At 42.6% G+C, this 23,077-nt stretch overlaps 1 long non-coding RNA gene across 1 annotated transcript in view; it reads right to left on the reverse strand.

Annotated features, from left to right (window-relative positions):
• The window catches only part of LOC150047414 (uncharacterized), an 81,606-nt gene extending 59,850 nt beyond the window's left edge, over window positions 1–21,756 (reverse strand). The window contains exons 1-2 of the long non-coding RNA XR_016539394.1: window positions 21,592–21,756; window positions 21,468–21,508 (exon numbers count right to left, since the gene is read on the reverse strand). This is a non-coding gene — a long non-coding RNA (uncharacterized LOC150047414). The remainder of the gene's footprint in view (window positions 1–21,467; window positions 21,509–21,591) is intronic.
• Between the last annotated feature and the right edge of the window lie 1,321 nt (window positions 21,757–23,077).

The raw sequence follows: 23,077 nt of genomic DNA on the forward strand, positions 1-23,077 counted from the left end.
CTGATAAGGGAAAACTGAGAGCTGATCTTCACATCTAATTGGTAGAGCAAAAATCAGACTGCTCAAAGCAAGCCAGCTCTACTGCCTCATAGCTCAGTCTCCCAAAAAATCAGAGCAAGAGGGAAGGAGATGGGACAGTGAAAGAGTGATTTGATTGATAGATACCATCCCTCCACAGCCATCTCATAGCTAGTTCTATCTTCTTTTGAAATATATAACCAAAAAATGTATCTGATCTGAGAAACAAACTTGCTTCTATTTTTTAGTTTCCAGTTCCAATTTCCTTTGCTCTAGACATTTGGGAGTGGAACAAAGAAATTACAGCTCTCAGAAGACTTAGGCAAGTGTTTGGCAAGTTCAAGGCCAGACTGGGGACATGGCAAGACCCACCTCCTAAAAGAAAGGGGGGAGAGAGAGAAGGAACTGAAGAAAAAAAGAAGAAAGGAGGGTGAGAGAGAAGAAAGAGCAGAGAGAGGGAGGGAGAGAAGGAAGAAAAAGGGAAGGAGGGAGGGAGACAGGAAAGAAGACCCAAAGAAGTAGGAGGAGGGGAGAGAAAGAGTGAGGGAGAAGAGAGGGAGAAAAGGGGGCGAGAGAGTGGGATGGGATAAAGGAAGAAGGAAAGGAGAGACAGAAGGAGGGAAGAAAGGAAGGGAGGGTTGGAAGAAGGGAGGGAAGGAGGAATCATTTGAGGAAAAGAAATATGATTAAACCAATGAAGGGGAAAAAACAACATTAAGTGTCCTTTTTTTGAATTGTAATCCTCCACTTACTTGGGTGCAACTCAGCTCACCTGTGACAAACACAGCTAAGACCAATCCCTAAGAAAGTCAAAGCATGCCACTTGGTCCAGTTAGCATTTGGCCAAGATCTTTCCTCCCCTCTCATAGAAGTCCACTCTTTCCTTCTGAAACCCTTTTTCCATTCATGCTCAGATCCATTTGGTGGAAATTTTCTGATAAAAACTGCACAGCCTTTGGTTAAGTCAGGTGGCGCCTTGCTTGGCAGGAATGAAAGCCAATGTGTAAACTGTCTCCCATTCCCAATTTTCTGTACAGAATATGATTTCTCCTTTGAAAAGTTCCAAAACTCAAAAGGAAAAGCTGGGGCCTTATGGTCCAAAAAAGAAATGTACACATTGCCTGACTTATGAAATGGTAACCCCTCTGTACTTCACCTTTATAATAACAATAAAATACGTGTGTGTGTGTGTGTGTGTGTGTGTGTGTGTGTGTGTGTGTGCGTATTGCCAGTCCTTGGGCTTGAACTCAGGGCCTGGGCACTGACCTTGAACTTTCTCAAAGCTAGTACTCTAGGGCTGGGAGTTTGGCCTAGTGGTTAAAGTGCTTGCCTAGCATGCACGAAGACCCAGGTTCGATTCCATGGTACCACATACATAGAAAAAAGCTGGAAGTGGTGCTGAGGCTCAAGTGGTAGAGCTCTAGCCTTGAGGAAGTCCAAAGACAGTGCTCAGGCCCTGAGCTCAAGCCCAAGACTGACAAAAAAAAAAAAAGCTAGTACTCTACCACTTGAACCACAGCACCATTTTCGACTTTTTCTGTATATGTGGTACTGAAGAATCAAACCCAGGACTTCATGCATGCTAGGCAAACACTCTACCACTAGGCCACAGTCTGGGCTGAAATTATATATATTTTTTGAAAGTTAAAGCTCATAGGGTGGAGGTTCTAAGTTTATAGAAGTCAAGCTGAGTCTGTAGCCCAATAGCAACTGCATTTATGTGGGGAAAGAAAAAGACAATTTCATGGAACTTTTACCCAGAAAGTCATTACGGGTCGATTCAGTTTTGTATCTTACAGACACAGAAGAGCAAGAAAATGTTCATTATATACATTTCACAGAACTAGTACACAGCCCCTCGGTTAAGCATGAGCTAAGATCTCTCTCTTCTCTGGAACTTTCCACACAGGAATTGTCTGTTTTCCAAGCATAGGTCGGCTGCTCTTACCTTGCTGGTATTGGCTTAACAAACATCTCAGTCCTTCAGATATGTGTGCATTAAAATTACCAAGAGCCCATTCTTCTGACAGTGGAAACACTCTCCTTGTCCCAGATAGAGACTATCTTACCCTTCTCCAATTTTGAAAACCATTTCTTACTGGCTGCCTTTTTCTAAATGGTAGGGCAAAGAAAGGGACCCCAATTTCCTGGCTCTTCTGTTTCTCCCAGGTCCTCCTTGTTTTAGAATTACATATATACTTTTGGTGTGTGTCCCGGACTCCAGCCATGTTATTAAACTATTATTACCTAACAATACTCCCATTAATCACCTTGACAGATGGAAACGAGCCCTGGTCATGTTTTCTGAACTCCACGTCAAACGGCCCAATGCTAATGGAGATGACACCAGCCAGGAATTAGCTTTAAAAGCTCCTGTTTATGTCCCCACCCCTTCCTATTACTCTTCATTGCAAAGCCCTTTTCCTGTCACAAGACTCCATCCTTCTGCACACAGCCACTCCTTGTGGAATTCTGGGAAATGGTTTGCTGTTGACAGACACCATTTAATGGTGATAGACGATGGACAAGTCAGCAGTCTTAAAACTGTTATTCCTCTAGCAGCCCACTCCCAAATACATGGAGTGTTTCTACAGGCAAGAGCAGGAGAAAGTGGAAGACCTGGGGGAGGGGGGGGCAGGGGAGGAATTCTCCATTCAACCTCTTTCTCAGAGAAAGGAGGAAAGTGATACTAAACAGAAAATGTAAATCACCTGTGAAGTAATGCACCCCAAATGATACATAGAAATGTTGAGGGTATACAAATAGTTTCTGTACAAGAGAGCTTTGTTCCAACTCTTGTATGAATGGGGTGTTACTTCTTCTTGCTTTCCATGAATAAACTACACATTTCATCAGGGAAAGTTCCACATAATGGTGAACGTCTTCCTCTGAAAAGACACTTGCTTTGTATACCATTGAACTCATGCAATAATGTCTGTTCAGTCAGAGCCATATGCAATTCTGCTACTAGATAAGCAAAACCACACAACTAGCAGGTTATTAGCAGAAGGAAATATGGCATAGAGATGCTGAGTCTGAGAAGCAGAGGATAATTTACAAAACTTTCCTTTCTACTTCAATTAAAGGATGCTAAAAGTCATAAAAGATCGCTCTTTCTAGGCTCAAAGAGGATGCTCTATTTCACTGATCCGATGAAGACATAAAAGGAGAAAGTGTCAGGAAGAAAAATAGTCTAAAAGTTTCGGCTTCTTTTATTACTCATATAAGTACTGCTAGCTTAGTACCAATAGATTCAATCACTAAGTACCATAGGCCAAATAGAGCGTCAAACTCTAAGATAATATGGTCCACTATACTCAAAAGCTAATGTCATGCACCATCCTTGTGTAGTAGTTTGACACTTTAATTATAATTAAGCAGATAAAGCAAAATTCAGCTTCCTCGTTACGATAGTCTCATTTTGAAGGCTCCACTGGCACATTTTGACAAGTGACTACCTCACTGGAAGGTGCAAATGCTAGAACAGTCTCATTAGTGCTACTCAGAAGCATCAGCATGGAGCAGCCATTCATTTATTTACAAACTAATACTTTACTAAACACAATAGTCCCTAAAACAAAGTATATGTACGTAAGAAGTTTGTATCTGAGCTGGGCCCCCGTAGCTTACGCCTGTGAATCCTAGCTATTCAGGAGGCTGAGATCTGAGAATCACTGTTCAAAAGACTCTTATCTCCAATTAGCCACCAGAAAACCAGAAGCAGCACTGTGGTTCAGTGATAGAGCACTGGCCTTGAGCTGAAGAGCTCAAAAGACAGCACCCAGGCCCTGAGTTCAAGCCCCACAACTGAAAAAAAAAAAAAAGAAGTTTGCATCTTACAAAGGGGAGAGAGACAACAAACAACTAGATGGATGAGATTGTTCTAGCTGGTGTTAATGGCGGTAAAGAAAATACAGCTGATGGGTTGGATGACAACTGCACTGGGGATGGAGTGGAGATAGAGGTAGTTTCCATCAGTCCACTGAATCTCTCTCCAAGGAAGTGATGTCAAAGCACAGTTTCAAATGACAAAGAAGCAGCCATAGGGCTTGGGCTAGAGCTCACTGGTACAACACTTGCCTAGCGTGCACAAGGCCATCCATAGCATGACAAGGCCATCCGTAGCATGACAGGGAGGGACGGAGGGAGGGAGAGAGGAAGGGAGGGAGGGAGGGAGAGGGAGGGAGGGAGGAAGGAAGGAAGGAAAGAAGGAAGGAAGGAAGGAAGGAAGGAAGGAAGGAAGGAAGGAAGGAAGGAAGGGTTCCCCAGAACTCCAGGGATAGAGTTTCCAGTGAAAGGCTAGAGACAGTACTAGGCCCAAACACAGAAACATCTGGAGCATCCCAGAGACCAGAGAAAGGAATTTTCTGGCCATGACAGGAGATGATGTCAGATCTATCAACATAGGCCAAGCGCAGAAGGGCCTTTTTCTCCTTAGGGAGACTTGACACTTCATTCTTCAAAGAAGCAAATGTATCAGTTTTTAAAGCTCTCGGCCTAGAAAAAAAAATACACTGAAAAATAACTCATGTCATTATCTCACAGCAAAAGCGCTGGTTCATGAGCATGGCCCACATTAGCCAGCTGCTACCACGAGGAAGAGACAGAGCCTACACCCATTTGCTCTGAGCTAAGGGAAGATCACAGCCATCTCATGGCCTTCTCCATGAGATGAGTTCATGGAGCAGTAGGGAACCTATACATGGGTCTGGATTCAATCCCCAGCATCACTCTACCAAAGACGTGTGTGATCTACACACCCTTGGTTCTGTTAGCTCAACTAGTGCTGATATGTTCTTTTGAACACAGAAGTGAGTAGAAAAGGTACTCTACATTTCAGGTAAGGGTGGGAGAATAGAAGAGAAACCCCTGGATGCTACATGAAATCGAGGGGACGAGAGGCCAAGAAGAAAGTGCTCACAGAATGATGCTCCCGCACAGTCTCTATCTGCCAAGATAATCTTGCTGGAAACCAAGATTAGAAAGGGAGTAAGCAGGCAAAGTCAGTGTCAGCATTATTTCCCTTCTCTCTTTTTCATGACAGAGTCTCCCGAAATTGAGCCTCAGCCTTCTTTCATTTCACTTTTCAACAGAACGATGGATTAGTTACATTACTGTTCAACTTTTAGTACATTTATTATTCTGGATGTTTTTCAAGTATTTTGTACAAAACTCTCGAGTTTGAAATTATAGGAACCTAAAACAAATGAGAAATATTTTTTCTTCTTTTAAGAAAGCTTGTCCTAATTAGGTAGTTCGTTTTTATGTCCAGATACTAAATAGGAAAGGATTTTCCCCCCTTTGGAAGGAGAAGATGTGTCAAAGGTACAAGTCTGTCTAGGCTGCCGGCTAATGGAGACTGAGATCTGGGGACTGTGGTTTAGAGCCAGCCTGGAAAGGAAAGTCCATGAAATTCTTATTCCCAATGAACTACCAAAAACCTGGAAGTGGGTCTTCTAGCTTGAGTGGTCTAGTGCTGACCCTGAACTAAAAAAAAAAAAAAAGCTCAGGGACAATTCCCAGCCCCAGGACTAGCACACCAAAAAGAAAGGAGCAGGGGAGAGATGAAGGGAGGAAGGGAAGGAAGAAAGGGAGGGAGGGAGGGAGAGGAGGGAGGGAGGGAGGGAGGGGAGGGAAGGAGGGAAGGGCAAGTACTGATTTTTTAATTTTTTTTGAAGGTTGTGGGGCTTGAAGGCTTGAACTCTGGGCCTGGGTGCAGTCCTTGAGCTCTTCAGATCAAGGCTACCGCCTTACCCCTAGAGCCACAGCACCACTTCCGTTTTCTAGAGGTTAATTGGAGATAAGAGTCTCACGGACTTTAGTGCCTAGGCGGGCTATGAAACACAATCCTCAGATCTCAGCCTCCTGAGTAGCAAGGATTGCAGGTGTGAGCCACAGCGCTTGGCTCTGATTTTTTTTTTAAGAATATTTTTATGTCAAGGCCAGGAGTTTTGCCTAGTGGTTAAAATGCTTGCCTAGCATGCATGAAGACCCGGGTTCGATTCCTCAGTACCACATACATAGAAAAAAGCCAGAAGTGGTGCTGAAGCTCAAGTGGTAGAGCTCTAGCCTTGAGAAAGTCCAAGGACAGTGCTCAGGCCCTGAGCTCAAGCCCAGGACTGGCAAAAAAAAAAAAGAATATTTTTATGTCAGATTTTCTGTAGTCTTTTCTACCTGGCTAATGCTTATGGAGAATGAACTGAAAAGGGATTATAGAAAGCACATAGTTCATGACTTCAGTAATAAGACCTAAAGGTCACAGAACCCCTGATCCTTTCACAGGTCAAATGACTACCTGGTCATGAGGTAAGATATGTAAGTAAGTCTCCAGACTTCTGGATTCTTTCATCAAGATGAAGGCACCACTAACCACTGACTGGTCACTTGACCCAAGTCAGAAAGGTTGTTCAGAAAGGTTAGCAACTAGACAAAGGCATCAAGATCCATCAACTCTCCCTTCCCAGTTCTTTATGAAATGTCTCATCTACAGAAGATTTTAGAGACCCAAAAAATGATCTAACATCACAGTAGGAGAGACAAATATAAAGTATGGATCACCAATATTTAGAGAAGGGCACATGGTTATAGAGAGCCCAGCAGTATTACTACCAGGGCTAACTTGTGATAAAGATTGCTGCCTCGTAGTTAAGAATGGACTTAGATCAGTAACTCCAGGGGAGCCAGGCTGACAGGTAGACATAACCAATTAAACCTAAATAAGTGAAAGCTACAGATTAACTAAACACAGACTTTCCTACAAATTACCTAATCAAATCCTTAGTGTACTAAGGACAACACTTGAGATTTCTGAAAAGGTGAGACCTACAGAAATTGCCTTGCTCTGAATAAACCTTATTTACAACCTTATCTGTCATCTTTTCTAGCTATAGAATATTCCCTATAAGAAACATAGCAAACAAGAGCGAGATCTCAATATTCGCATACCCAATGCTATGGACATGGTAATGGAAATATAAACATAACTATATAGACATAAAAACCTATGACTCTATAGACATGTTTTATTTCATAAATGAATATGTTTCTGTGACATTCAAAACCTTAGCCTAATTTTGATTAAATTCTAAAAACTAAGTCCCAGTGATTGTATACAGAGATTCCTTCTTGAACGCTTGTTTGTTAAAACTTGTCATTTGAAATATGATGTAAAAATCAATGTTAATAAATTCTTTAATAAAAAAGAAACAGCAAAAATTGCAATCTCGCGTGTGAAATCACAGAAGCCTTGAGAACAAACACTTCTATGCAGTCTCCACTATTAGTAATCTCATATGCATATGCATAACAAGAACCATCAGAATAAGTACACATCTCCCCTCACTAAACATTTCACCAGAATCATTCTGCTTGCAGCTGTAAAATCACAGTGTCTGGAGAAAGAAATGAAATCTCTTCCAATGCCCAGTTCAATGTTTTCTGTGGAAGATGTGGTTTTTACTCATTGTCAATCCCAACTCTTTTTGGAACACACTTTTCTAATTCATCCAGAGAGTTGTCAGCAGGCTGTTCAAGTTTCCCTTCCCTTCCTGAGATGCTGTTCCTTGCGGTATTTTGCAATAACTCATAAATAACTCTCCTTGCCACTATCTGTCCTCTAAAAAAGTAAACTGCATTTTTCCTCTGTTTCGGAAAGAAAATCCAAGCTATTCAAAATAACAGACTCACCAGATGAAAGAGATCTGATCATGTATACAAACTCAAGAAAGCCACTCCTCACTGAGTCAGACTCATGAATGAACGGCTCTTAAAAGCTGCCCTTTCCAACAGATCAACAGAATGCAACATGAACATAGCTGTTGGCTTAAGTTGTGTGGGGTAAATATGGATGGTGTGGTGGTCTGACCATTGAAAAAGAGTGAGCAAGAGAGGATCATGTGGACATTTATCATTGCAAACTTCTTGGAAAGTATGTTCATTGATGGAAAAGATACAGGTCAGGAGTCTAGAGACAGAGAAAATCAGACTTCAGATAAGTCCTTCCAACTACTTTTTTTTAACTCAAGACCTTGAGCTTCTTGATTAGATGTCCCACCACTTGAGTTATACACCAGCCCTTCTTGCTTTAGCTATTTTTCAGAGTGGGCCATACGTTGTCCCAGTCATTCTAGACCACAGGCTCAAACCTATGCCTGGCCCAGAGCTGCCCTGCTCACCTTGTTCTTGTTGCTGAGCTCCATGTCTCACTGACTTTTTGCCCTGGGTTGGTCTTGAGGCAGACATCTGGGGTTATAGGTGCTATTCATCATATCTAGCTGTCTCCAACTTTTATAAACCTTCTTTAAGTCAGCTATAGTTTTCACTTATCCTTGAGAGACTGAAGCATGAAGACTCTGAGAGAGATATCAAGAAAACAATCTTATTCTCAATAGTCCCCATCCCTCTCACCACAAAAAAAAAATCAACCAGGTGTGGAATGACACACCTGTCCTCACAGTTACTCAAGACATGGATGCAGAAGGATCACAAGTTCTAGGACAAACAAGGTCAAAGACAGATGTAGGAACAAAAGCTGGGCACGGTGGCTCATGCCTGTAATCCTAGCTACTCAGGAGGCTGAGGTCTGAGGATCAAGGTTCAAAGCCAGCCCTGCACTAAAAAAGACCTGAGACTCTTATCTCTAATTAACCTCTAGAAAATGGGAAGTTTGTGTTGACTCAAGGGTAAGACAGTAGCCTTGCGTTGATGAGCTCAGAGTCAATGCCCGGCCCAGGGGTAGGGTGGTAGCCTTGAGCTGAAGAGCTCAGGGACAGTGCCCAGCCCCAGTTCAAGCCCCATGACCCACAAAAAATAAATAAAAGGAGCAAAAGTTTTGAGGCCACTTAGCATGTGGAAGCCTAAGGCTCAGAGTTCAGATCTCCATACTTCCAAAGCAGCAAGCAAATAGGAACAGGGACAAGGAGAGGGAGGGGAGGGAAGGGAAGGGGAGGGGAGGGGAGGGGAGGAGAGGGGAGGAGAGGGAAAGGAGAGCAAAGGAGGTCATGTGAACGTACAAAAGACCTTCCAAAATAACCAAAATTATCCATCTTTTGGAGACCCTCATTAGGTAGTTGAGCCATACTTCTACTTTGATATCTTGTAACTTAACTGCTGAGATATAAGATTAAGATGATAGGGGAACCAAAGAAGGAAGAAAAGAATGTGTGTGTGTGTGTGTGTGTGTGTGTGTGTGTGTGTGTGTGTGTTCATATCAAAATAATGATGAAATCCTCCTAAGGCTACAATCGTTTTTGCTGCAACTAGTCGTGCAGTTTCTGCTGACATTTGTAACTTCCCGCTTCCTTTGCCCTGGGCCCTGGGCCCTGGGTGTCTAGCTGTAACCCTCCTGGAATACATCATCTCAGGGTCCCACCCCCACCCAGCTTCTAAATCCTGAGGTGAGGAACCCTGGAACAGCCAGCAGAAAACACCACCACCTGGCTTAGCAGAACCACTGCGGCTCATGCTGGTGGAAAGCACCTCACTTTGATAACTAAGTTTTCTACACCCACAGAATGCAAAGACACTGGATGGGAAGCAAAACCCTCCCTAGAGCTGCACAGTGAAGAGTGAAGGCAGCCATTTCCTTTTCCATTCCTTCATTTCTTGGACACGTGAATCCTTGCTCTGGGGAAGGAAACATAGCATGGATGAGTTGCTGATGTCAAGCAGATTCATCATTCTAAGGGCGCTGCTTCAGCCATTGGAGGCGTTCCCATCCAGTGGGCACTGAATCTTCAAAGGCCATTCCGTTATTCTCTTTGGCCAGCTGCTTCAAGGTGCTGGTGAAATTGCCAAGAGCAGTGAGCTGCATGAGTGAGAACCCGCTGAACACTTCCCTGGCTCCACAGCGGGCCTGTTGCTCTGAGCCACGCTGCAGGGGCTGCCATGGCACCTAACAAGCCACTCTGAAAGTTCGCAGATGGTGATTTTGGCAGAAGCACTGAAGGCAAATCCAAGGTAAGCCTCAGGGCTGTTTCTCTCCCACAGCTAACATGGCCCAGTGGAGCCAACCTGCCAACAGTGGCTGCTGGCCCCCGGGCTTGGCCTCTTCTGTGGGTTAGAGAATTCACTGTGTGGTAGCTCGATTCCTTTTGAGGCACAGAAGTCCATGTAGTGGTCGCCATATGTGGCCTCTGACCTCAGTGCTAGAGCCATTGAAGGAGGACCAAGGCAGATGGAAAAAGAAGACCGAATTCCAGTTAGTCATCTAGGTTATCTGATTTTGCGGATCCTATTTCCTGATGCTATTCTTTGCTGAATGTTCTTGTAGGACACAATTTTCTCTCTTCCTTCATGATGTGACCTCATTCCTACGTGGGGATTCCTAGTCTTCTCTTTCTTTTTCACATCTTGTTCTACTAGTTATTCCTCTCTTGGGTGTTGAGTCTTCCTCTGCCCTGGTTCTTGTTCATACATCTCTCACTATGAAGCCACTACCTCTGTAGAGTAGATCATATAAATTGGCCCATACAACACATACCTGAACCTTCTTATTGTTCTTTTTCTGGCTTATCCAGAATAAGAGGCTAAAAACTATATTTTTCTAAAGTACTGTATAGCCAGTGTCTTGGCTGTGATGTAGGTTCTGTCATTAAGATACTGAATAAAATTTGAAACATGAGAATAAAAGAAACAGCATGAAATTAGGTTCACATTTCTACATCTGTTATGGTAAGAAGCAGGGGTGATTTTTCTGAAGCAGCTTTAGCAGGGGTCTGAGTGTCTTCAAGGCTATAGAGAAACAGAAGATGGACTGGTGGGTTGTAGAAAGTTGGTGGGCTTCTACATCCCATAGCTAGTTCTAACTCCCACTTTTTCTTCTTCCTCCTCCTCCCGCTCCTCCTCCTCCTTTTCCTCCTTCTTCCTCTTCTTCCTCTTCCAGTCCTGGGAATTGAACTCAGGGTCTAGGGACTGTCCCTGAGCTTCTTTTTTGCTCAAGGCTGGCACTCTACCACTTGAGCCACAGCACCACTTCTGGCTTTTTCTGTGTATGTGGTAACCAAGGAATCAAGCCCAGGGCTTTGTGCATACTAGGCAAGCACTCTACCACTAGGCCAGACTCCTGGCCCATTTCTTCTACTCTTTTTTTAATTTGTTGTTTACTTTGTCTGGAAGTGATCTCATTGTGTAGCATTGTGATCAGAGAAGGTCCAGCATCTTCCTTGGTGGCCTGATTCTGTGAGGGTCATACCCGAAAACTTTTCATTTGTTGGCCAAGCCATTTTGTAATGGTCACAAGCATGCTCTTTTTCTTAAACTGGCTAGAAAATGCGGGTCTAGTTTTCAGGTGGTTCTTCACCATGGACTGATCCCAGAACCTAAGGCGGACTCACCCCTCCATTTTCCTTGTGCACCTAGACACATACAGCAGAGTGCACTCGGGACTGGATGAGGCATTCACTGCAGACCCATGAGCGCCGCTTTGCCCTTCCTGAGGTCCCTCCCGGCACATTGAGCACAGGCGAGGGCAAGAATGGAGTGACGGCAAGAATGGAGTGACGTGGGAACCCCGCCTGTGCCTCCCCCTCTCCTTCCTCTCACATTCTGTCTCTCTTTCATGCATTGCAAATGGACTGAACATAATAAGCAAGATAAACCTTTACCATGTCTAAAAACAAAAACAAGGAAAATATTAATACTATATTGGTCTTTCTTCCAACTCTACCCTCTAGCAATCCTCCGGGAGGTCAATAGTGAAAACAAAAGAAAATCTTTCACTTATCAGTTAATCATGTAATTCCCAGGCAATCGCTATCAGATCTGTTCAAAGATGTAATTTCTCAAATTCACAAATTGGACACATCCTCTTCAGAAGATTGCAAAATCAATAATAGCACAGGTGGGAGGCCAGCGATTCAGGTAGGATTACAGCTGGCTGTCCTCAGAAGGCTGAGCTCTGAACGCATGTGGTTCCGAGTCAGCCTGGATAGAAAAGTGCATGAAATTCATTCAGTGCTGAATGCTAGAAAAATCAACCTCCGTGTTGTTGTTTTCCACTTCTGTGCTTTTGAAACTCCTCAGGGCAACATATGCATTATCTCTGTAGCATGCATCTGCATTGGGAATACTTTTCTGGCTATAATTATCCTTTGTAACTAATAACATGCGCTGTAATTGTAGCTGTGTGTTCGCGGTGGCACTCTACATTTCCGCTGATATGTTTGTGGCCCTCTGGAATTCCAGATCTGAGTGCTGTTTGTTGTGTTAAGCCTCACATGTTATTTCTGGAGGTGGTGTGGGCGCATGGTACGCGGGAATCTGGGGAACCACGAGCTCACTTCTTCAAGGCATTTGCCTTTGGGTGCTTTTAGTCCTACTACACTTCTGACCCTCTCCTGAACAGCTTACACACCATAATTCAACCCAAGTAGTACACTGCTCTCCTTCAACCTGTGGTTTAGTGGTCTGACCTGAAATGGCAGGGCCTTGTCTGCTGATTTAAATGAGGTGAAGAGATTTATATGAAGGAAACCTGATTTTAAATAAAAATTTCAAAAAGAACTCACTTAGACCAAAGGAAGATATTCTTAGGTAAGGAACTCAAAAGCCCAATACATATGGGGAGAGGGCACAGAAATGGTGGCTGAGACTTCAGAGCAAAGTCAGCCAGAGAGACCAAGTAGGGGTTTCATCCAAGGACCAAGCAGGGACTTCTCAGCCCAGAGCAGCCCGAGCATGGGGCCAAGGGCAGGTGGTAAGCACTGTCTCCAGGAATCCTGGAAGAGCAGTTTAGTGTTGGGAGCTTAGTCCGGCTTCTGATAGCTCTTGGTGTCATTTCAGCACTACTGCTCACACTCTGTGTGAGACAAGCTGCCACGGTGTGGGGGGGGGGGGGAGACATTACATTAATAGTCATGGCATCGTGCTGTGCAGTGGAAATGGAATAATTCAAGTAATGCTTATCACAGTGCCTAGCACAAGAAGCCAGCTATCCGTAATAGCACTGACATGGAATCTGCCTACATGTCCACCCACAGCTATATGGGTAAAGAAAATGTGACTTATTCACACAATGAAGCATTATTCAGCCCTAAAGAAGAATGTAATTCTGTAATTTGCAATAAAATGGGTGGAGCTGGAAAATATTAATTGAAATAAGCCAGACACAGAAAGACAAAAATTCCAGGAGCTCCCTCTTTATGGAAGCAAAAGGAATCAACTGTGGAATAAAGAGACATACAAGTTGAAAGGGGGTGGGGCTGCTACATGGACTGATGCTGTAGGCAGTGTGGAAAATCATTCCGACTCCATTATTATCTCTCATTAACACATATCTATCAAAAATAAGTAGCTTTAGAAAAGCATTTTTATCAAAACTATTGGATTGGAGAGCACACTAAAAGATGTTTGAGGTGCTCAGAAATAACCCTTTTCTATGAGTTCATCCTCTACTATCTTTTACCTGACATAAGGAAGGTGGAAGATAATTCATATTTCTAATTGTACTTTCTGTAATACCGACTAATGATCCGCATATGTGATTGAGCCTGATTTGTTCCAGCTTGTGAACAGAACCACCACACACAGATTTTTCTCTTAAATCTTCTGATCTGGCCTAGGAAACAGAACTGGCCGATTTTTTTCAAATACTTTTTTTCTAATAGAATAGAGACTCCACAAGGATTTTTTTTTCCCTTTGGGCCAAAGTAATACATTCCTTTTTTCCCCTTGATAAATTTCAGCAGGATGGGAGATGAAGAGTAGGAGGGCTTCAGGATGTGGGTGGAAGGCAAGTTTGGCTCTTGAGCTCTAGACTTGGGAAGCAAAACTCTTGAGTCCTGGGAATCCAAAGCTAGGGTTGGGAGAGTACAGCAGCATAGCTCTGTAACAGAAGACGCTAAGAAAATAAAGTAATTAAAAGCCCTAGTGGGTTCCTCAGGAACCGAAAATAATGAAGAGTGAGTAGATAAGAAGAAAGCTTTAAAATTGGGGTAGGAAATCTCAGTTCCAATCCAAGATTTAACTTCTCTCAATTGATCAAAGCTTTCTGACTTACATTTGTTCTTTTCTTCATTTCTATTCCTTTGTTTTCTTGGCTTTCTTGTTTGTTTCCCCTCTGAGACAATAATATTTTTTTTCTGAGAATTAACGTTTCAGCATATATCCATCATCATTTGTTAAGCATAGGCTTTCTTATCCTTGTGAAGCTTTGATAAAAGATATTCAAATTTTGCAGTTCTAAGATATCTCCTGACTGATGTATACTTATTCATATTGCAATTCATTCCCCCTTCTGTGAGCAATAAGTACTATGATGCAACGTTCCATCTTCCATTGTCTCTCACCCAGAGGATAGACAATACATTGTGGGTTTTCAGGGTGTTCTATCAGAGTACATTGAAAGAGAAGGAAGGGAATGAGGGAGGGAGGATGGTAGAGAAATAAAATACATTTCATTAAACAATATAGTAGAGAGGAAATGCACCATCATGAAATCTAAGCATTTTATAGTGAAAAGTAAGTGGTAGTCATCGTGGGTTTCCCTTCTTTATATAGGGAAGAAAAATAAGACCCAGGGATTTTAAGTGATAGTCTGAACATCAGATGAATAACACGGGTGATGGTGTTAGAAACAGGATGTCTATCATTACAAGTAATTTCTATACCATGTTGTCAGCTGACATGAGAGTGATATCAATAAACTGAATAATTCCTTTCTTGAAAAACCCTCCAAAAAATAAAAATAAATAAAATTGGGGTAGGAAGAAAATATATTTTATGTATTACTTAAATTGGTGTTAATTTGAATGACACAGCAATTTGGGAAAGGCCTAAATTTTGTGAATATAATTATAATCTTAATCTCACAGGGGCTAGTCTCTGCTTTCCAACCCTATGACATGAACAAAGCTAGAGTCAAGAAATAAAATAGGTTGAGGGTTATCACTCTAGATTTTAGCTGGCTTTTAGAGAACAGGCCTGTTAAAAAACTAAGCTTCCCTCACCGGTCTATAAATTTAATTTTCCATCAAAGTAAACAGGCTTTGACATCAATTTTCTGAGCTCAACTTAGGAAACTTTTCATGCGTACAGCACCAAAATGCCCAGTTTCATGCTTAGAAAGTTAACTTTGGTAAAGAAATAGAATGAAAAGTGAAAATAACCCTATACAAAGTGCATTGTTTATGTACAGGGTCCACAAATGTTGGTGGAAAAGATAGGCAGGAGAAATGGACATGTCAGTTGTTTTAACAAAACATCCAACTTTTTTTAAGATTTTTTAGAAAGTCTTTGACAGGATTTGACACATGGTATATGGATATGGCTGTTCATGGAATGAGAGTGAACTCTTGCTTGCATTTTAGGTCACCTTGATTAATTCAAGCAATCTATACACAAGATAATAAACTAAATAGAGAGCCCTCTAAGAATGTTCTGCAACTGGGAATCTGCTGGTACCTTTTGTCAAATAACAGTGCCACCTCCTTGGAAGCAAAGTTTCTACAATACCCCAACTGATCCAGAACTTCAAGGTTTTTTTGTTTGGTTGGTTTTAGGGCTTTGTGGTTTGGGAGTTGTTGCTTTTTGGATTTCTTGTTGTTGCTCTTGTTTGTTTGTTTGTTTGTTTGTGGAAGAGGTACTAGGATTGATACGCAGGACTGTGCACTTGCAAGACCCTCATACGCCAGCTCATACTCATTTAGCCTTAATTAATAATCCAAGAAATGCAATAGATACTCATCCAACATACCCAGGTTGTATACAGCATGATCTTAGTTGCTATTATAACATAGGCAAGGTATGGCCTTGCTAAATGTTAATAGATGTTTAATTAACAGGCTAATTTCTTAGGTAGAGATGGATCCTGCCAAATACTTGAAATGGGTTATTTAGCATAAAATATTCTCCATTCACTATTTCACATGAGAAAGCTATGAAGTTGATTTGCTTTCTTCCCTTTTAAAAAGAAAAAAAGAGTCTTTCATTCCTTTTCCATGCTTAAAATTCATTTCAAATTTTTCTGTTTTCTCTGAAGGCCCATTGAATACAAGAAACAGTGCTACACATGGAGATTACAAATAGCAGCGAATCCCACAAGGACCTAGGGAAACGCAACCTTTCCACTAAAAATGATCCCAAAAATGCTGAGGAGCAACAGAGACACAAATCCTTGGCTACACAAAGAAATGATTTGAGTTTTGGAAAAATACTTGTAAGTGGGTCACAGCCCCAGAGATTTTGATTTCATTGGTCTGGGATGTAACCTGGCTATTGGCGCAGGATACCTGGGTGTGCCAAGGTTGCTGGTACGTGGCAGGCATAACTCTTTGGCTGGCCACAGCCTGCCTGTCCGTAGTGTGTGTGTGTGTGTGTGTGTGTGTGTGTGTGTGTGTGTGTGTGTGTGTGTAGATACTATCCCTTAGCTATTTTGCACTCAAGACTGGTACTATACCACTTGAGCCACATCTCCATTTCTGGCTTTTTAGTGATTAGTCCTATCTAGCTATGAACCCAGGTTCTCAGATCTCAGCCTCCTGAGTACATAGGATTTCAGGTGGGAGCCACTGGCTCCTGGCTGTACTAATGTTTGTTATTGTTGTTGTTGTTTTGCCAGTCCTGGGCTTGAGGTCAGGGCCTGAGCACTGTCCTTGGATTTTCTCAAGGCTAGAGCTCTACCACTTGAGCCTCGGCACCACTTCCGGCTTTTTTCTATGTATATGGTACTGAAGAATTGAACCCAGGTCTTCGTGCATGCTAGGCAAGCACTCTACCACTAGGCCAAACTCCTGGCCTCTGTACTAATGATTTTGAATGGCCCACAAATGGCCTTTAGCAGAAGCAAGTTTTCTCACTACTGCTATTCACCCTACTGAGTCTCAGGTAGTGAACAAAATGTAGACAAGTTCTTTGTCCAAGTGTAACATGGCCTCCACCTGAACTGAAACTTCATCTGAGACACCCGGATCACAGTCTTTCCTGGGGGTGTTCCGGTCTCCCATCTGGGGAGTATTCTGGGGTGTTCCCATCAGAGTCACCCAACTAGCTCTGCCTCTCCAACTCACATGGCCAACCTTCCAAATCCCTCCTGCAAAAAGTTTCAAAAGCTTAAGAGCCACATGGTCAGATTTAGTCACAGTAATGACTCCACTTCTCTGAAGCCAATTTTCTGAATTAGTCAGACCTTTTACCACTGTGACCAAACACCTGAGAGAAACAATTGACAGGATGAAAGGCTTATTTGGGCTCACAAATGCAGAGACGTCCATCCATGGAGGTGTTGAGAGCAGGGTCACCCGGTGGCTGGAGAGCAGAGAATGCCAGTGCCTGTGTTTAGCAGGAATTCTCCTTCCTCTTCCCCTCACATATTTTTGTCAACCCTGGCTTGAACTTAAGACCAAGGTTCTCAGCTCTGCTCAGCTTTTGGGCTCAAGGCTGGTGCTCTACTGTTTCAGTCATATCTCTACTTCTGTCCTTCCGTTGGTTGATTAGAGAAAAGAGTTTCGGAGACATTTCCCCCAAGCTGCCTTTGAACCTCAGTCCTCAGATCTCAGCATCCTGAGTTGCTGGAATTACTGGTGTGAGCCGCTGGCTCTGACTTCACTTTTTCCTTCGATTTCATCCAGGCCCACAGCCTGTGAATGGTGCTGTTCATACTCAGAGCAGGTCTTCCCTGTTTAGCCATGTCTAGAAACATCCTCACATATACCACTTTGGTAATCATCTACTCACGGTAACGATTAAGGTAAGAATCACAGGACCACCCTGAAAAGATAGACAGGAGGAAATGAGGCACCCGAAAGTGTACAGTTTCTTAACCAATCAGAAAACAGGGGTACTTGCATTCGAGTAATGGGAGAGCACTTCTCAGAACATATCTCAGAAGAGAGGAGCAAAGCTTTGCAATCCGTAAGACAGGTCTGGAGTTCAAGATGTGTGCTGTGAAGCAGAGACTCATTGCCTGAAATGGTCAAGGGACCGAGAGGCCACCGACCTTTAAATGATCTCTGTGTAAGCACTGCCACCCAGAAATAACCTGAGTTGACAAGCTTCCGTTGGAGGCATGATTCTTCATCTCTAGTCAGACTCCCACAGCTTTCATGTGGAGTGCCACAAATTCTTCGAAAACCCGCAAGCCTCAACCCGCAAGCCTCAACCCCACCAAGTTCAACCCACTCTGCCAATTCAACGGCACCTCTGTTATCTTCCCTTGCCAATCTCCCTTGGTGCCAGCAAACAGCTGCTCCTCTCCACCCTGTGCATCGCCTTCTGAACTAGAAAATGAAGGGCAATGCTCATGCAGCGTTACCTCCAGAACAAAGAGCTGGTGAGGATTAGACACCCAATGGATGATCATGAAGCTAAAGAAAGACTTAGTGATCATCTCTGCACAGCCTGGCTCAGTGCAGCTCAGCCAGCACAAAGGCCACATTCAGACCTTCTCAGGTACTAACGACCAGCAGAGAGCTGGCCAAATGAAGCAGAATAGAAAGACAAAAGGAAATCCCTTAACAAAACAAGGCGGGAGGAAAAGGGCATACAGAGTAAAGGGTTTGGGAGGTCAGGGGTCACAGGGTATTTGAGCTCTGAAAGTCCCCTGGATAAAGAAATCATTTCGTGTTTGTCTTTGGGTGAGAGTGGGTGAGTGGACAGATTGCACACTGCACAATGACCTCACAGCCATCCAGGAAATCTATGTGATGAAAAGGGAGAGGTCGCAGGCCTCTTCCTTGCAATAAGAGCAGCTGGGCTACCACTGCAGGATTCAGAGAGGGATTTGCTTAACATTCCTCCAGCAGACAAGCCAGAGGCATGACCTCAAAGCAGCAGGTTAGACGGCTCAACCTACCCAGCCAGACTCACTCTCCTCCACTCAAGAGTCTACTGGGTCTGTGTGACCTCACATTCCTGCCATTCTTTCCAGACCCTGCTGCTGCCAGCCCCTCACCTGAGCCAGATAGTTCCCAAAGAATCACTCCCTCATCGAATGGACAGGATAGCATCTGCTTATATGAATTCCCATTACTGAATGCAAATTGTTGGTGTGAGGAACCATTGTTGAGAGGTGATGTTTCCTAACAAGTTTTAATTTCTATTAGCCAGTCAAATATCTGCCTCAGGATGAGGTATTTTTCCATAGTATACCCAAGAAGAAATGACAAAGAGTTCCCAGAACTTCCGGCGAAAGCAAAGAAATGCAACATGCCATTGTTTAATATCATTCCCCTTATTTGAAATCCAGTAAAATAACTTTGTTTGCAAACGTGGTCTAGGCCATAATGGTTTTGATTGCTCTAAGAGATTTCCAGAAATGTAAAATCAGGAATTTAGTTGAGAAATTACTCTCTTTGTTCTCCCACATGAAATATTTTTAATCACCTAATTACTGTAATAAAATTACTTTTCAGTTTTTAGGAGCCTAAGGATTGAATCAAGGCCTCTCTAATGTGTAAGCCTATGTTCCACTACTGAGCTCCATCCTTAGCCTGGACCACACTCAACAACAGTTTACCTCTCAAGTAAAAAAAAAAAAAATCCCGAAAGATGAATAGGCTTCCAAAATAGATCGTATGCTATTTATTTGGTATCATCCAGCAATAGTCACACAAGATACATCTGGCTTGACATTTAATCCCTGCTGTCATATTTTTGGCTCTTTCACTATCATTGACCAATATTTTATATAAACTTCTACTCTGAATCTAGACACAGTAAATCAACTGTATCTTTGGCTTGGGATCTTATTTTTTTGCAGAGTTGGCAAGTTTTGACTCTAAAAGAATCAGGAGTGGAGGCGCCTGACGATTCCCCTGCAGACATCTCCCTGCAGCTTTCATTCCAAAGTGGAGGTTAGCCACAGACATTGTAACAGTCCTTCGTCCTCTGGGCCAGTTCAGGGGGACTGCCCCCTTCCTGCACTTGACCTGCTGCAGAAACCATTCTTTCTCACATCTTGACTATGCACCACCAACCAGTCCTTGGCTAATAGCCTCTGTGCCTCACCTGTCCCCATTCTCCTCTCTCCTGATGGCCCTCAGTCCATTATCCAGAACACAGCATATTCCTGCCAAATAGGAGGAAATTGTCTTGGAACCTTCCACCCCTCTCTTGCTCTGCCTTTTCTTCCCCTAGTCATCCACCAGTCTCCAGACTTTCAAGACACTCTGTTGTTGGTTGTGTTTTTGTTGGTTTTGTTTTGTTTTGTTGTTTCAGAACTAAGGCTTGAACTCCAGGTGCTGTCCCTTAGCTTTTCCATTCAAGACTGGTACTCTACCATCTGAGCCACACTTCTACTTCCAGCTTTTTGTTGATTAACTAGAGATAAGAGTCTCCTGGACTCTCCTGCCCTTCCAAGTCTGATCCTCAGATCTCAGCCTCCTGAATAGGTAGGATGACAGGCATGAGCTACTGGCTTATGGATTTAACCTGGTTCCTTCTACCAAATCACGCACAGAAAAGAATCAGGATGAATCTAGAACCATTAAGTCTGAAGCACATGAAACTAAAAAGAAACCTAAAATAAGTTCATAGCACCATCTTTCATCACTGAAAAAGCACACGAGAGGAGGAAAAGAAAAGTTTCCATTGGTTCTTGGTCAATCAATCCAAAACTATCATGTGTGCTTCTATATAATACTACATATGTGATAAAAATTATTCATGGCGGAATACATAGTTTGTTGCTGAATTTAGTAAATTTCCAATATGCACAATATATGAAATTCAGATGAGAAACAACATAAAAAAGAAAACATAATTGGTTTTTAGAAGAGGGAACTCACTCATGTATACATAATTTAAATGTCAGTGAAATAAACATTTTTAAAGTACAAAATTAGGGAAAATAACAATCCCTAAGGTAAGATAATACAGTAACAGATACTTTTAGAAAGCAACTTTATAAAACTAATATCTTAAAAAGTTTGTACTCTTGTCAGTAATTCCATTCCTAAGGAAAATTTTAAGCTTAGAAAAATAAGACTTTTTAAATTTAAAGCAATTATTATTATTAAGAACAAGATATTAAAACGATTTAAAGATCCAATGACAAGAGAATGTTTTAGTAAAATATATCTATTTAATGAAACAGAATATCTATTTGGTAAAGCAGAGTGACATGCTCATATGTACACCATGTCTTTTAAGAAGTATTAAAAGAAAACACACTAAAATATTAGCACTGTTTTCTCTGATAACTGAAGCTGATGGTGATTTTTATCAGATATTTTCCATGCGGAGTATGTATATATATACTGGCTTGTTTTTTTTTTTTAAGTATATTTTAGCCAGGTATGGTGGTTCATACCTGGAATCTCAGCTCCTAAGAGCAGAAAGCAGGATCATTAGTTAAAAGGCCAGTCTAGACTATATAGCATGATCCTGTCTTTAAAAACAGAAAACAAAACAAAACAAAACCAAAAGAGCATATGTTAAGAGAAATCACTGTTAAATGATACTTATCCTCAGCTGGTATATTTGAAATCCAAAAACATCTGAAGAGATCCACTTACCCCATTCACCCTCAGCTGTTGCTTGAGCTCTCTGGTTCCCACTGGTGAAATAAAACAACCAAGTTAAAAGCCAATACGTAATTCCAGTTCAATATGGTAAACTGAAACTCACACACAAACTTACCTTTCCTGCAGATAAAATGTCATCATGGTTGTTCTAGAAACCTCCATCTCCAGTTCTCCACTCCTTCTTGAGTATCCAACTGAACCCTTCTTGGCTTCTCTTCATGACTCCTAGCTTTGAAGGTAGCAGAAATAGCATCATGAACACAATCATCTATGCAACGCTCTCTCCCTCCTAGTCTCCCTCTGGTTCTTATTCATTCCGTATCAACCTCAGCCTGTACTTCCCCTTTTCCAGCCCTTCACTTGCAGGGCCCGAAAGGAAGGACTCAGCTTCCAGAAGAACTGTTGGAACAGGAACAGCAGACTGAACTCCACATGAGATAGAAACACGCTGTTGGTCTATGACACCACAGAGAGTGCAAGGTTTGTGCTGCCTTACCCCATTCACCAACACCACAACAGACAAGCTCAGACACATTTGGAAAGAGAGAAAGATGGGAAGAATCTGATGACACAGACAGACCAGTCACCACTGCAGCCCTACTAATGGCAGCATAATGCTGTGAGGAAATGGGAAATAATTTCCCCCAAGGAAACTTCCAAGTGATGTCAAAAAAAAACAAGAGAGAGAAATGGAACTGCAAAGGAAAAAGTCGTCATGTGTGTGTGATCAGCCACACAGAACCCTGTTCACAGAGCAATAGAGGTTATAAAACAAATATAGAAGTTATCAAAATGGGCATTTAAAAGCAGATCACCTAATGATAGGAAGAGAAAAAAAAAATCCAGCAGGGCAACTGTATCAGGACACTCAGGAACACGACCGTGCATGAGTAAAATCTAGCATCACAAACTCTGCCAATTGAGGCAAAGAAAGGAGTTCAGGTGACAAAATTGTCATCTTGAAGAAGAAAAAAGAAATTTCTTCAGAAAAACAAAGTCTTTCTGACACCAGCTTTGGGGGGTGGGGAAAGGCAGGGAGGGACAGCTTACCCACGAGACATTGAAAACCACAGAGGGATGTTGTTCCAGCAACTTCTCAGCAAACTTAGAGACAGAACTGTCCCTTTGCCTAGGTCACTTGATGATATCCACACGTACCAAACCCACCCTCGGTGAAACACCCTCCCCGACTGCCCCAGGTGAGGGCCCTGACATGCACCGTATAAGAAACAGCTGGGCTGCTAGCTAAAAACAAATTCCATTCTCCTAGGGAGGATTCTGACATGCTAAGTCTGCACGGATCTCCATGTTTAACACTGCCCAGGTGAACAAGCACGGCAGGGAGAGAGGCGGGTTGTTAGGTGATGGGTTACAGCCATGCATCAGCGAGTTCTTCGTGTTGCTGAGTCCCAAACTGTCTAGCGGAGGAAGGCTGGATGTCTGTGACACACGCATTTGCAAGAAAGCATTTGAGGGAGATAAGGAATGTAACATTTATTACTTGATGGTAATAACTCATAACTCCCCCTCCTCTTCTTCCCTAACACAAATTTCATCAGCATTACCAGGAGAATTCACTGGAGGCTCCATGTGAGCTATAT

This window comes from Megascapheus bottae, chromosome 23 (genome assembly GCF_031878675.1).
Source record: "Megascapheus bottae isolate mThoBot1 chromosome 23, mThoBot2.hap1, whole genome shotgun sequence".
Classification (NCBI taxonomy): Eukaryota; Metazoa; Chordata; class Mammalia; order Rodentia; family Geomyidae; genus Megascapheus; species Megascapheus bottae.